This window comes from Apodemus sylvaticus, chromosome 6, assembly GCF_947179515.1.
Source record: "Apodemus sylvaticus chromosome 6, mApoSyl1.1, whole genome shotgun sequence".
In the NCBI taxonomy this organism is placed as follows: domain Eukaryota; kingdom Metazoa; phylum Chordata; class Mammalia; order Rodentia; family Muridae; genus Apodemus; species Apodemus sylvaticus.
In genome coordinates this window covers 114021457-114036942 of record NC_067477.1, presented here as the reverse complement: position 1 = coordinate 114036942, position 15486 = coordinate 114021457, and positions in this window count along the sequence as shown.

Sequence of the window (15486 nt, the reverse complement as noted above, 5' to 3'; positions counted from 1 at the left end):
CAGGGTAACAGAACAGACTCAGAAGCTGATTGTTTGGGCAGTAGTGGATTGATCACAACATTTTTGTCATCTGCATGGACCTGCTGTTTGAGTTGTGTTGGAGCTAAGCAGACCCTATAACACTCTGTTAAGCTGTTCTGGCAGAGGAAAAAAGAGGATAATAATTGGTACTCTCAGGAACTTGTTGAAAAGCAAGCTCTTGAGGCCACCCCAACCCACGCCACCTTCTCCAGGAAGAAGGTGGTGGCGGTTGCAGCTGTGGGCAGATGAGAACGAGTCTATTACTGAGGAGTAGAGGGTGGCGCCAGCTGTCAGGGGTCAGTGTGGAGAGCGTTGGTTAGTGATGGTGATGGTAGAGCACTGTAGTGAAGAGACAGAGAGTGCTCTGGAAGAGAGGCCAGGGGGCCGCAGACGTTTTTCTAACGAAAAGCCGAGACTATGCCACGTCGCTGAATAAGATAGCTTACGTATATGACCGAAAGCAAAGCTGTTGACAACTTCAGCTTCCACAGAAGAACTCTGAGACCATCCATTTCTTCAGAATGTGTTCCTGAGCGCTAAGGAAAACCAGGGAGAGGTGTGTGAAGGGGACCACCAGGCTCAGGAGGTAAAAACTAATAGACAATATGGAGCTGCCTCTGCCTCCCAGCTTCCTGGGTTTCTACCCTGCCTAGCTCGGCAGAGAGGTTTCTTATCCAGAGACTGGAGGGGATTACCCTCAGCCACCTTCTATGTAGATCTTTCCCAGAATCTTGGAAAGACCTTGGGCATAGAATACCATATACAGTTGGACTGTGTGGTGGTTTGTATAGGTTTGGTCTCTCCCCACCATGGACTCATGTGATTGAATGTTTGGTCCATGGGGAGGGCACTATTAGAAGGTGTGGCCTTGATGGAATAGGTGTGGCCTTGTTGGACTAGCTATGACCTTGTTGGAGGAAGTGGGCTTGAGGTTTTCTAGTGATCAAGCTCCGCCCAGTGTGGAATCAGTAGGTAGTTTCTTCCTGGCTGCTTTCAGGTCAAGTTGTAGAACTCTCTGCCTCTCCAGCACCGTGTCTGCCGCATGTTACCATTCTTTCCTCTGTGATAATAAGGGACTGAGCTTCTGAACCTAAAAGCCAGCCCCAGTTAGATGTTTTCCTTTCTAAGATTCCCCTCAGTCATAATGTCTCTTCACAGTGACGGAACCCTAACGTTCACAATAGACTCCACACAACTCTCCAAAAGCTCTTCATCTCCAACCTGCAGGCCTAGGGATTTCAGTTCAACCAGCAAGTGAAAGACCAGGATGCAGGAGACCACCACAAATGACCAAATACCATTAGATAAACTAGCCCATGTCTCTTGTTACTTCTTGGTAAGTTTTATTATTCCCAAACTGTCCAAAAGACACTGACTGTTTCATCCCAGTCCTCTCCCCCTATTTCTTTCTCTTAGAATCTTTCTGCCCCCCTTTTTTTCTAAGACAGGGTTTCTCTATGTAGCCCTGGCTGTCCTGGAACTCACTTTGTAGACCAGGCTGGCCTCAAACTCAGAAATCGGCCTGCCTCTGCCTCCGCCTCCCAAGTACTGGGATTAAAGGCGTGTGCCACCACTGCCTGGCCTCTGCCCCCTCTTCTATGATGTTCCCTGAACCTTAGAGTAAAGCAATGTGATACAGATGTCCCGTTGATGGATGAGCAAACCACAGACACTTATCCCCTGCACTTTGACCACTTGTAAGTTCCTGCTTACCCGCAGTTTCCTGTACGGAGAGCCTCTCTGATAAGAACTGAGAGTTGCCATAATCGACAGGCAGAGAGACAGGAATTTAGAAGGCAGTTTGATATGATGTCCATGTTGCAAAATACTAATACTAGGTTCATCCTTGGGACCTAAGAGCCCTCAGCCATGTGTGCTTGATCAGATTTACAGTACCAGACATGAATGTCCTCTTATGGAGTGGCCCTTAAAGCCAATAATGAAGCAGTTGGTTATTCTTTTTAACATGTGTGCTGCTATGGGCATATCTGGCCAGGTTGGTTATTATTGTAGCTTGCAGGGTTCACACATCTGCCTGCATTGGTCCCTGTGTATGTCTGCACATGCACGTGTATGTGTATATGTTTGCTGGTTAATTTATTTTTTGTTAACTTGAACAAATGAGTCATTTTGGAAGAGGGAATCTTGAATGAGAAGATGCCTTCATCTGACGATTGCCTGTTAGCAAGTTTACAGGACTTTTTTAAAATTAATGCTTGGTATGGAATACAGTGCCACCTTGGGCTGGCAGTCCTGCGTCATACTAGAAACAAGCTGGACACCATGGAGAGAAAGAAAACACATCTACAACATTCTTCCAGGGTCTCTGCTTCTGTCCCTGCCTCCAGGTTCCTGCCCCGCTTGAGTTCCTGCTTCCCTCAGTGATGGAGTTTGATTGGGATCTGTAAGACAAATAACCCCTTCCCTCCGTATGTTGTTTTTAGTCAGTGTTTGATCACAGCAATAGAAAGTGAACTAGAATAATGTGTGCCTGTGTGTATATGTATTTCTGTATTTCTCTCTCTCTCTCTCTGCAAGTCTATGTTGTAGTTTGAATGAGAACAGCCCCTATAGCCTCCTATATTTGAATGTTTTCTCTTAGCTGGTGGAACTGTGGGAAGGATTGGGAGGCGTGGCCTTGTTAGGGGAGGTGTGTCACTGGGGGGTGGGCTTTGAGGTTTCAAAAGTCCATACCATTCCCAGTTAGCTCTTCTGTCTGTGTGTGTCTCTGTCTCTTCCTCTCTCTGCTTTGTGGCTGTCTCACCATGCAAGCTCCTGGCTATTGTTCCAGAGCCATACCTGCTGCCATGCTCTCTGCCATGATGGTCATGGACTCACCCTGTGAGGCTGTCAGCAAACCCCCAATTTAATGCTTTCTTTTATAATTTTCCCAGAGTGTGATGTTGTCACCGCATTAGAAAAGATGCTATGTGTCATGTGTGTGTGCATGCCTGTGTCTGTGTGTCTGCGTTGGTCTCTGTCTCTCTTTGCTTCTCTTTCTCTCAGTGTATCCCTTGTCCACAGTGTGTGTACTAGCCATCACCTCTTGGGTTATGCTTGATAATTGGCCCCCTGGGCATGCTGGGCCCTAATCCTGGTTACACACTTGGAGATAATGAGGATTGCAGGATACGGATAATTGGCTTCCTCCTGCAAGGGAGCTAGATGAGGTCTCTTAGGTTCATCTCCTTGGACAACAGTAGCCTCATTAGACATTGGACAAGGCTTTGTTTTGGCTGCTGGTGGAGACAGTGTGATTGGTTCAGGGCTTCCCAGGTTCTTTAAATACTTGTGTGTTATCATTCCAGCTCTCAAGAGACAAAGCTTTCCTGGCCAGTGTCCTAATTTTTGCAGGGAGGCCTGGTGAGCTCTGGACTCGGCTAACTCTGTAACTTGACAACTCACAGAAACTGCCACCCTAACACCAGGGGCCTGGGGCATGGCCCTACGTGACTGATAGCCCCAGGGTTATGTCCAACAGCTGGGGGGTAGATCAACAAGAGGTGCTTGTATAATATGCACACGATCCTGGGTTCCATCACCAATGCTGCAAAAATAAGACCAGAGAGAACCACCCAGTGGGTGTGGTAGCTTTTGCCTATAATGCCAGTATTCAGAGGCAGAGGCAGGAGATTGAAAGTTGGGTCATCTTCTACATAGATAATTCAGGCCATTTGGTCTATGTAGGAAGTGCCAGGCCAACCAGGGCAACAGAGTGACACTTTGTCTCCTTAGAGAGAGGAGAGAGGGAGAGGGAGGAGGGAGAGAGGGAAGGAGGGAAGAAAGAAGGGAGGGAGGGAGGGAGATTAAAGAGAATAAAGTGAGCAAGTGGCCCTTGCATCAACCTGTATTATGCTCTAAGGCTCTAAGGACCCAGCTGGTTCCTTCTTGTGTCAATAGACTACAACCAATAAAGGAACCCTTCAATTTTTCCTTCAGCTCAAGGACAGACAGTTGGCTTTCATGAGCAGGGGTCCTAGGTAATTCTTACCTGTTATTTTTTCCTATCATTTAGCATGAAGGGTATCATCCTATATGTGAACAGAAATGTACTCTTTGCGGTTCCTAAGTGGCCAGCCAATTCCCATCTCTAAGATGCGCCTCATGATTGACTCTTGTCTCGGTCAAGGTGCTCGGTCTAAGTAATATAACCCAGCTAGAGAATTCCATGCACACTTGTTCTCTCTCTCTCTCTCTCTCTCTCTCTCTCTCTCTCTCTCTCTCTCTCTCTCTCTCTCTGACACACATACACAAGAACTCCACACACCAAAATCAAAATAAACAAGTAAAACAACAAAAACCAAACCAAAATATGCCCCCCCCCCGAAATAATCCCACTTGAATAATGTTAGGGCCAATCTCAGAGTCATTGGAAAGTCCTAAATTTCAAAATCAAATCCCAGCTAGGGAGTCGGTAAGAGGACTCATCAAGTAAAACTGCTTGTCTTCAAGCCCGATGACCCACACAGTCCCCAGGAACCACATGGTTAAAGAAAATAACAAACTCCTCAGCACCACACAGAGGGAAGGGCAGTTACCAAAATGACTGATAGTGATTGCTGGTGAAATAAGCCCAAATGTTTAGCTCTACACTCCCTTCGTACTGAAAACAACTACAACAAAATTATACAGAAGGAAAATAAATTGTAAAGGTCTACAGGGAGAAAGCGACTGGGCGAGAAGACCAGAGGTGACAACACAGTTTAAAAAGATGAGAGGGGAGGAAGTGGATGAGGAATAACGGAGTTGGGAAAACAACAAAACCTGAAAGTGAGGATGGAAGATGCTAAAGAGAGCAGGAAGATTTGGGTCACGGAACCCTAGGACGGTTCAAGAACTGGGTACCAAAAAGTGCAAACGCAAGAGGAGGGAGACAGGAGAATTAAGCAGGAGCTGCCCACCACATTCCTGAACACCACTGCGCTGAATTTCTTTGTTTTGTAGTTTTGAGACAGGGTCTCTCTAGGTAGCACTGGCTGGCCTGGAGCTTGTTATACAGACCAGGCTGGCCCCCAACTCACAGGGATCCTCATGCCTGAGTGATAGGACTCAAGGCGTGTGCTCCCACACCTGGCGAATTATACTGATATTGTTAAAGAGTTGTTGTGTTTGTATTTGTGTGTTTCTGTCTGTCACATGTGCATGTGCCTGAGGAGACCAGAAGAGGGGCTGCATTTCGATCCTCACCACCCACATCCCCACTCCTAATCCCAGATCTGGAGTTAATGTGCCACCAGATGTGCTTGTGGGGAAGAGCAGAAGGCCATCTCTCCAGCCTCTGAATTATTTTGGGATATAATCTGATAGTCAAAACTCATCCATCACAAGAAATCCTGGCCTGGAAGGCAGACAGAATGTGGAGCAAAGAATAAGACTCGGAGGAAGTAGAGAAGGAGTTTGTTTCAGGGATTTCACAGATACACAGATAGATAGACCTGGATCTCTGGCTAATTTCCTATTCATCTTCATTTGTCTGTTTTGCGAGATAAAGTTTCTCCGTGTAACCCTGGCTGTCTGGGAACTTGCTCTCTAGAGCAGGCTGGTCTCAAACTCACAGAGATCCCCCTGCCTCTGCTGGGAATAAAGACGTGCACCAGGACTGCTTAGCTCCTACTTATCTTAATATGCGTTGCAAGAACATATAGCCATCATATCAGACTCTTGATTTCCCACGTGGTATTGTTTAAGATGCCTCCAGAGACTTGAGTTTTTAAAAGAAAGTCAAATAAAAACATTAAGCTGCTGGTGTTCTGGTGGTGGTGGCCCCAAGACTGGCTCGTGGGAAACCAGTCTCCTCCTTGCCTGGCTGGCAGCTTCTCCCCGCTCTGGCTGCTTCCAATTCCGGCTGTTGCTCTGCAGCATTTGCCCAAATCTTGTCCTCTTCTGTCTTTTTCTCAAAGTTTCCCCTCTTGCCTACGTGTGAACGGCTTCCTCTCCTCTCCTCAGTCCCAGCTTTTGTGGTTTTCTGCACCATTTGGATCTCGGAGGTCCTAGTGGCAGTGATTTGGTTTTCAATTTTAGTTTTTAAAAGTTATACCTGGAAGTCAGGCATGGTGGCTCATGCCTAGAATCCCAGCACTCTGAAGTCTGAAGAAGGATTGTGCCTGGTGGTGGTGGAGCACTCCATCAATCCCAGCACTCAGGAGGCAGAGGCAGCCTGATCCTTGGGGAGGCCAGCCTGATCTACAGAGTGAGTTCCAGGACAGCCAGGGATACATAGAAACCCTGTTTCAAACAAACAAAACCACAAACACAAACAAACAAGGATTTCTTTAGTTCGAGGCCAGCCTAGGCTATAGCGTGAGGCCCTGCCTTAAAAAGCAAAGCCCCTTCCTCATACACTGGCCATCTTATCTTTAAAAGCTTTACGGAGTCCCTTCTGTGAACCCTAGCAGCAGGCAGAACAGAATCACCAGATCACCTCACTTCCCCGCCCCCTCCAGCAGCCCCACAGGATCCCACAGCCTCTCCAGCACCATTGTCAGTGCTCACCCCAGGTCACACATTCCATAGCCTCAGTGGAACTGGAGCAAAGAACTCCATTCCAGGATCAGTCACCCAGCTCATTGGAGTGACCACAGCCTCAGTCGTCCTCACCACAGCTGCTGGGACAGACCCTTCAGTCAGGTGTCAGATTCCAGCAAGCATTGTGGAAATGGGGTTCCTTCCCAAGTGTAATCAGTGCATTCTAGCAGGATCTACAGACAGGCAGGCAGGCAGGCAGGCACACACACACAGAGTCAGAAACACTTTACCACAAGCCATAAAGATAACCTGTTTGGAAGCAAGGTTTTGCCCCTAGCCTCAAGCCAGGGACCTGACAGTGAGAGAAAGAGCAAATGTCTGAGGCGAGGGAGCCTGTGTGCTTCCCTCCTTCTCCTGAGACCACGTGGCCCAAGGGACAACCTGAGACTTAATCCTGAGGTACTATGGCGATCATATGTTTATTTTAAAGCAAAACATGGAGAAAACGAGAGTGCTCCCAAAGGGCTATCTCAGGTGCCACCTTGGCCATAAGCCATGGGCTTTCTTCTCTTTCTTCTCACGCTGAGAATAAAAACTCAGGTGGCAGGAAGTGTAGAGCTAAGTGAACGTTCCCAGAGGCAGTGGAACTCGCTGGGAAGAGTTCACAAGGTGAGTTCTGCTACAATCCTTCTGAATGTTTAAAGACACACCAGATACAATAACATAATCGAATAATTCTGAAAAAAATGTAGATGAGCAAGAATATATAAGCAGAAACTTCAAGCGGAGATAGACGCAGTAGTAAGGGTTAAAATCAAATTCATAGAGGTTGATTACAGAACAAGCAGATTCACTTTCGGTCAAGAGGAGAGTCCACAAATAACTGTGCAGACATGCATACCGGAGGAGGTAGTGGGCTCTTTCTGCTTGCCTCCCATGGAGCTGTGAGGGTGAATTAAATGGTTTGAACTTTCTTGGATCAAATTAATAGAAGCTGGAATAAGCGGATGGTGAAATTCATCTTGGAATTATTTAAAAATACCCGTCTGTCAAGTGTTAACTATGCTTTCTCATGAATTTAATGTCACTGGAAAATGGTTATAATTAGTGCTGGGTTTTGTTTGGTTTTGCTTAAAGGTTCTAGAATGCTCCCTCCTGAGTGATCTTCTCTGCTGTGTGCTATCTCCTTTGTGCACGTGCCCCCCTTTCTCCTTCACCAGAACAAAATATTAAAATCAGACTTACTTATTTAGCTTTAATAATAATAAGAAGAGGAGAGAGAAGAGAAGGAGGAGGAGAAGAAGAGGAAGAGGAAGAAGAAGAGGAAGAAGAGGAGGAGGAGGAGGAGGAGGAGAAGGAGGAGAAGGCGTCTCTAAAGGAGTTGCCACATGTGGCCAAGCACCTGTTAGTTTTGGATCCTCTTCCCCACTTGGGTCTCTTAGGGCCCTCTTCCTCACACAGACGCTGAGTCCCACCGGCATCACATAGTGGCCCTGGCCAGCCTTCCATCAAAACAAGACAGTGTGGGTAAAGTATTGTCTGGTTATTTGGAAAATTTTTTTTACAAAAATCATGATTTTTTTTCAATTATAAAGAGCTGCAAATAGTGATAAACACATTTTCGTATTTCAGTTTCAATTTGGATTTATTTTTATGTGCATGTGTGTGTGCTAGCATGACTTTATGTGTACCACATGCATGCAGGAGCCCTCAAAAGCCAGAAGAGGGTGCAAGATCTCCCAGAACTGGAGTTATGTGATAAATCACCATGTGGATGCTGGGAACCTAACCCAGGTCCACTAGAAGAAGAACTAGAGCTCTCAAATGTTGGGCCATCTCTCCAATATCCCCCATATTTCATTTTAATGTTATATTTATCTGATGTTTAATATGTTTTAAATATTGAAGGCTGTCAAACCTGAATATCATAATGACATCCAAACCTTGTAATATTCTGTTAAAAAAAAAAAAAGATCAGTTGGAGTCATGGTTTAGGGGTAAGATACTTACCCAGTATATGTTAGGCCCTAGGTTTAATCCCCAGGATCAAAACAAACACATACCAAAACAAACTTATATAGACAGACAGACAGACAGATCTTAGTCAGGGTTTCTATTTCTGCACAAAACTTCATGACCAAGAAGCAAATTGGGAGGAAAGGGTATATTCAGCTTACACTTCCACACTACTTCTGTTCATCACCAAAGGAAGTCAGGACTGGAACTCAAGCAGGTCAGGAAGCAGGAGCTGATGCAGAGGCCATGGAGGGATGTTTCTTACTGGCTTGCTTCCCCTGGCTTGCCCATTCTGCTCTCTTATAGAATCCAAGACTACCAGCCCAGAGATGGCACCACCCACAAGGGACCCTTCCCCACTTGATCACTAATTGAGAAAATGCCCCACAGCTGTATCTCATGGAGGCATTTCCTCAACTGAAGCGCCTTTGTCTGTGATAACTCCAGCCTGTGTCAAGTTGGCACACAAAACCAGTCAGTACTATTCTTTTTTCAATCAAAAATGACAAAAAGGTAATGTCCCATTGCTCCAGTGCTTAAGCTATGTTATTAAGTAAAAATACTCATAATGCAAAAGCATATGTATGATGAGAGCCCACTGTTCCATGCACACACAGCTCCGTACCCATTCAAAGAAATGTTAATAACAGCTGCTAATAAAACAATGGAATTGTAAGATAAAGATTTTTTCTTCCACTGTTTCCAAATTTTTCCACCATAAAAAATGTGCTAGCTTTATAACATAAAAATCAGAAGAGTTATTAATAGAAAGCAATATCCAAGAGTCTGGGAAGAAGCTCTCACGAAGTCAAGGGCAGACAGGTCAGGAACTGGCAGGGCCAACGACAGCTGCAGCGTCTAAAGTTGAGTGTTTGGTGAAGGCCCAGCATGTCTCTCAAGGGAGACTGTCCAAGAAGAGATGGAAAATGAAACTGAGCTGAGAGACTGGAAAGGCAGACGTGACAAATCTCATTATCACTTAACTCAGGTGACTGTCAATGACATTAGAAAAGAGATATGACCAGGACCACAAGCCTAGAAAAGGTTCCTCAGAGCATACCTGACACAGTCCTTTTGTTTCCAAGGAAGAGTCCCAGGGGTTCGAGCTTCCTTCTCTCCTGTGGAGCCAGGAGCAAACTCTGGCACCTAAGGTTCCGATTTGGCATGATAAGCGCCTGGCCTCTCGGAGGGGTCAATTAGGCCTTGTGAAGATTTCTGCTACAGGGCTGGAGAGAAGATGGCTCAGCGGTTAAGAGCACTGGCTGTTCTTCCAGAGATTCTGAGTTCAACACCCAGCAACCACATGATGGCTCATAACCATCTATAATTGGATCTGATGCCCTCTTCTGATGTGTATAGAGTACTCAAATACATAAAATAAATAAGTCTTCAATTTTTTCCCCTGGTACATTGAATATGCCAGTCAGTACAGGGGCAAGAAAGCTTGGTCTGGTATAGGAGAGCTGTCGGCTGACTAGCTCAGATATTTCTGAGGCTCAGATAGGGCTTTGAGCTGGTCCACCCCAACATCTACCCCATCCACGAACTGCTGGAGTGTGTGAAGGGGCAGGTTCTGCAGATCCAAAGCTGTGGGATCTCCATGACACGGGGTAACCACAGGATATCCCAGAGGAGTCCCAGGGAGGTTCCTGTACTGATAATGTAGCAGAAGCCAGAGGCCTTGTGACAGACCTTTGACTCATTGCAAGGGACGCTTGTAAGCAAGGAAGTGTGGACAAACGAGTATAGTGTGGGGCACACTGTGACACACTACAGCTTCCACAACAAGATATTTTTTCTCTGTTGGGGGAGGTTGCAAGAGTGAAAGACAGGTACAAGGGAGGTGGGAGATGAGTGGGATGGGGATGCAAGAGGTGACGTTCACAAAGAACCAATACAAAGTAAAAATAAAAAGATCTCTGTCACTATGAGCCTTATGAAAGTGTGTCATATAGTATTTACTAATTTCACTTCAGGTGGGTCCTGGTGTGTTGGAGTTGGTTTGGTGCTGCTGTGTATTCAACTGCTAAATTCTGTACCCCTAGATCTGGTTGCCCCAAGTGTGAATTCTCATATACACCAGCTTTTGTTATGCAGACCTTGCCCTCCAAGTTAATTGGGCAATAAAAGGCTATAAAGCCTGTGATTGGGCAGTAGAATGAGGTAGGCGGGACTTCCTGGGAAGAAGGCACTCTGGGGAGAAGAGAGGGTAGGGCCCTTTCACCAGAAGACATGAGGATAGTCTTGATGTGACTTGGTCCTGGAAGGTTAGCTAGCCACGTGGCAGGAAGGGGCGGGGTGGTTGCTTTAACTCAGATGAGCTAATTGAGAGTCTGCCCAGATAAGGCCTAAGCTTTGAAATACCTAAAGGTCTCTGTGATTGTAGGGGGAACTAGCTGGTTAAGGAATACCTGCCACAGTAGTAATTTCTGGCAATAATTGATATATACAGAATATTAATCATCGTCTTTTACACTGGTGATGGTTGACTGAGACTGTTGACTTGATTTAGGATCACCACTGGGCTAGAGCAGACTCAGCAGTTAAGACCTCATATTGCTCTTCCGGAGGACCTGAATTCTGTTCCCAGCACCAATGCAGGGTGGCTCACAGCTGCCTGTAAGTCTAGATTCAGGGGATCTAGCACCTCTGAAGGCACCCCCCCAACTCATACATAAATAAAAAGAAAAACAAATAAATCATCATGGAAACAAACATCAGGCCGCATCTGTGAGAAGTTATCTACATAAAATTAATTAAGGAGGAAGTCCGACCCTGGCTGGATGGCACCACCCCATGGGCTGGGGTCTCAGACTGAATACAAGGGAGACTGCAGGCTGAGCGGCACCCTTTATTTCTCTTAGCTTTCTGACTGTGGACACAATGTAATTAGCTGCTTCTTGCTCCCGCCACCATGCCCTGCCCACCATGGTAGACTAAACCAGCAAACTGAGCCAGGATAAACTCTCTTTGCCTTAGCTTGCTTTTGTCAAGTATTTTGGCTCAGCGTGAGACAGCAACTAGGGCAACCCCCAAACACTATCTCAAGTTGGGACAGATAGCAAATATCCCTTTATTTCTCTTGACTCTAACCTTCCTCTCTTCTGAGTCCCTCCAAAACTCATCTGTTGATATCCTGCTCTGCTCTGTGGTGTGGCATTAGGAGGAAGTTAGAGAAGACAGATGGGGTCCTCAGAAGTGGAATCTGTGTCCCAGGGGCATCTCTTGTCATGTTTGTGCAATGTGAAGACAACAACTGTGCATAGTCATTATCTACAACAAGAGACTCGTGACAGAGCCCAGACATTGCTGGTACCCTCACCTTGGAGCCTCCGGAGCGCCGAGCAAAGCCTTTGTGGTTTGAGCCCCAGGCCTTGCTGTTCTGTTGGAGCAGCTGGGACTGAGAACATGGATTAAGCTGTTGTCTTGGGTCTAGCTTTCACTGAATTCTTCTCCTTCCCATTCTCTTTTACAGTACCTAAATATATACAAGAACTCGGAGGAGCAGTTCAAGAACTCTGTGTGTCCTTTACCCAAATGCAAATACAGATAGCATTTGATAATCACGCTAACCTGTCCAATGTGTTATACACACAACTCATTCACCTCCATATCACTGGATGGATGGTGGTGCACATACCTTTAATTCTAGCACTCGGGAGGCAGAGGCAGGTAGAGCTCTGTGAGTTAGAGGCCAGCCTGGTCTACAGAGCAAGTTCCAGGACAGCCAAACAGCAAGTGCTCTTAAACACTGAGCCACCCAGCCCCACTCCTGGCCTTTTGGTCAAACCCTCACGCTTGTGATGCAAACATTTTACCTACTGGTCCATTTTCACAGCCTAAGGCTGTTTTTATTCTTGGGTAGTACTGGGGGAACCTAAAGAATAAAGTGTTGGAATATTGCCAATGTACTTTTAGAGTTTCAGGAAAACACAATGGATACATACTTATATGATAGGTAATGGATACTTCTGGGTCATTTGCTTGTCTGTTTGTTTTTTGAGACAGGGTTTTTCTGTGTAGCCCTGGCTGTCCTAGAACTCACTCTGTAGTCCAGGCTGGCCTTGAAGTCACAGAGACCTTCTTGCCTCTGACTCATAAGTACTGGGATTAAAGAGAAGTTCCATTATGCCCAGGCATGCATGCCCAGCCACACTTGTTCTTGCAGAGGACCCAAGTTCGATTCCCAGAAGCAACCCGGCAGTTCACAACCACCTGAAGTTCCAGGTTCAGAAATCCAACATCCTCCTCTGACTTCTGTGGGCACCAGGCATGCACATGATGCACAGACATCCATGAAAACAAAACATTTATACAAGCAAAATAAAACAAATACAGAAAACTAAAGTGAAGAGGATTAGATGAAGGCACCAGCTTCAGCCTCTGGCTTCCGCACACATGCATGCAGGTGCGCACATGCATACACATACACATGCAAACACACGTGCACACCACACACACAGCAAACAAACAAATAGCAGCTAATTGCTAAAAAAAGAAAACACAAGAGAAGACCAACGCATAACATTTAGTTCATATTCACATTCTCCAGCTGCCCTCAGAATGTCTTTGAGAGCTGTGTGAGTTCTTGGTCTAGGATCTCCTCAAGCATTCTGTATTTCGTAACGACTCTGCTGTTTTTATTTAGCGCTAGCTACCTCTTCCATTCTGTTTTCTTTTTTATTCATTGTGACGGTGACATTTTAAAGGATTTCAACCAGTTTTCTCACATACCACCTTGCATTCTGGGTATTTCTGGTTATTTCCTCATGCTTAGACTGAGATCTCTGAAAAGAGGCCTATGTACGAGGGATCGCGCATGCGTCTTTCTTTTGAGTCGCATCAGAAGGCAACTGGTTTCAGCTTGTACACACTGCTGAGTTTGGCTTCCTCCTTAGTGCAGTGGTCCCTGGACCTTTCTTTGTAAAAGTGCAGTTTCTCCCTTTGTGTTTCTCCACAGAGAGGTTCTGAGACCGTGTGAGGAGCGTATCTTTTGGTGGTCATCTTCATCCTTGCCTGAACTCGGGCTGCAAATGATTCTTTCTGATTGACACGGGGCAGCACTGTCTTTGGAACCGCATCTCATCTCCTGCGCTGTCCCGCAGCAGACTTCTGGCTTCTTCCTGCCTCCGCTTGGGTTCCCCACACCGCTCTGCTGCCAGGGCGGGCATGCGCAGTTGCTGATCTGGGCACGTTCATGCTCTGCTCAAACCCTGCAGGGACACACTGGGATCGACAAGCCTGTCACTGGGTTCTGCAATCTGGTTCCTTCCTGCCAGGCTCACTTCTCTGTGCAGCCCTTAAAGTCTCTACACCACCAACCCCCATATGCACACCTTCCAACCTATCTGACTCTCTCCTGGCCTTAAGCTTCGGATCACACATCACCTCCTCTGAGGCCTGGTGAGAACCTGTCTGAGACTGACGTCCACTTAAGGGTAGAGAAACGCACAGAAACTCTCTGTCTCTGTGTCTCTGTGTCTGTCTCTCTCTGAGAGTATGCAGTGTGCTCACTATAGCATGCTTGTGTGCTAACATACATCCACATACATGCATGCATACATACATATATACATACATGAAGTAAAAAAGTTTAAGCTTTTGAGACAGTTTTGCCATATATCTCAGGCTGGCCTCCAGTCTTACCATATAGCCCAAGCTGACCTCATGAAGATCCTCCTGCCTCAACCTCCCAAGTTCTAGGACCAAGATGTGTACTATCACATCTTTATCTGGCTTCTTTCTTGCTCCTTGAGAACCATGTAGAGGCTTTGTCTTAGTCAGGGTTTCTATTCCCGTACAAACATCATGACCAAGAATCAGGTTGGGGAGGAAAGGGTTTATTGAGCTTACACTTCCACACAGCTGTTCATCACCAAAGGAAGTCAGGACTGGAACTCCAGCAGGTCAGGAAGCAGGAGCTGATGCAGAGGCCATGGAGGGATGTTTCTTACTGGCTTGCTCTCCCTGGCTTGCTTAGCCTGCTTTCTTATAGAACCCAAGACTACCAGCCCAGGGATGGCACCACCCACAAGGCCCCCCCCCCATCACTAATTGAGAAAATGCCCCACAGCTGGATCTCATGGAGGTACTTCCCCAACTGAAGCTCCTTTCTCTGTGATAACTCCAGCCTGTGTCAAGTTGACACACAGAACCAGCCAGTACAGGCTTGCACCAAAACTACCTCTAGGGCCCCCAAGATCATCTCCGGCACTCCCCACTGCTACCCAGAATTCCGGTGCTAGCCAGGAAGACAGTATATTTATCTAAGTTGTCCCTTACCTGCCTCAGAAGGAGGAGAGAGTATATTTGGGGCCCCAAGCTCATCCTTATGACTCCCGTGTCTCTTCCAAAGGAGCAAAACAGACTCAGGTGGCACACTGGGAATGATAAATAGCCAGGATTGTCGCTTGTTTCTGTCCCAGCAGTCCATTAAACCCATCCTCGCCACACACAACCATCACATCGGCTTTCTTCCGAGGTTCACAATAATTCACTTCTGCCCCTGGACATTCAGACTCATGAGGAGGGGGGAGGGGCAGTGGTTACCTGTGGACATCTGTCCAACACCCTCTGAGTCTACAGTGCCAAGTGACCTTCTGAGTACCCTTCACCGGGATGTTTTCCAGACTTCTCCTAAAGTTCTATATCATGTTTTAGTAGTGTATGGCTTATAAAATATTTTTGGTGGGCTGTGATGGTGTATGCTTTTAGCATCACCCAGCACTCTGGAGGCAGAGGTAGGAAGATATTTTAAGAGTTAAGGAAAAGCCTGGACTGTGTACTTCAAGTGAGTTCCAGAGTAAATCAGACTAGAGCGAGACCCTGTTGGAGAGAAAAGTGAGGAGAGCAGGATTCTGCGCTGCGCCCAGCTAAGCATCCTGCATGGGGATTTTTTTTTAGGATGGGAAATAGCCAAGCTCTCTAAGGAGAGTGGTTTTCATGGCTGTAATTGGAATTAGCTTAATTAGACGCTTTTCTCCT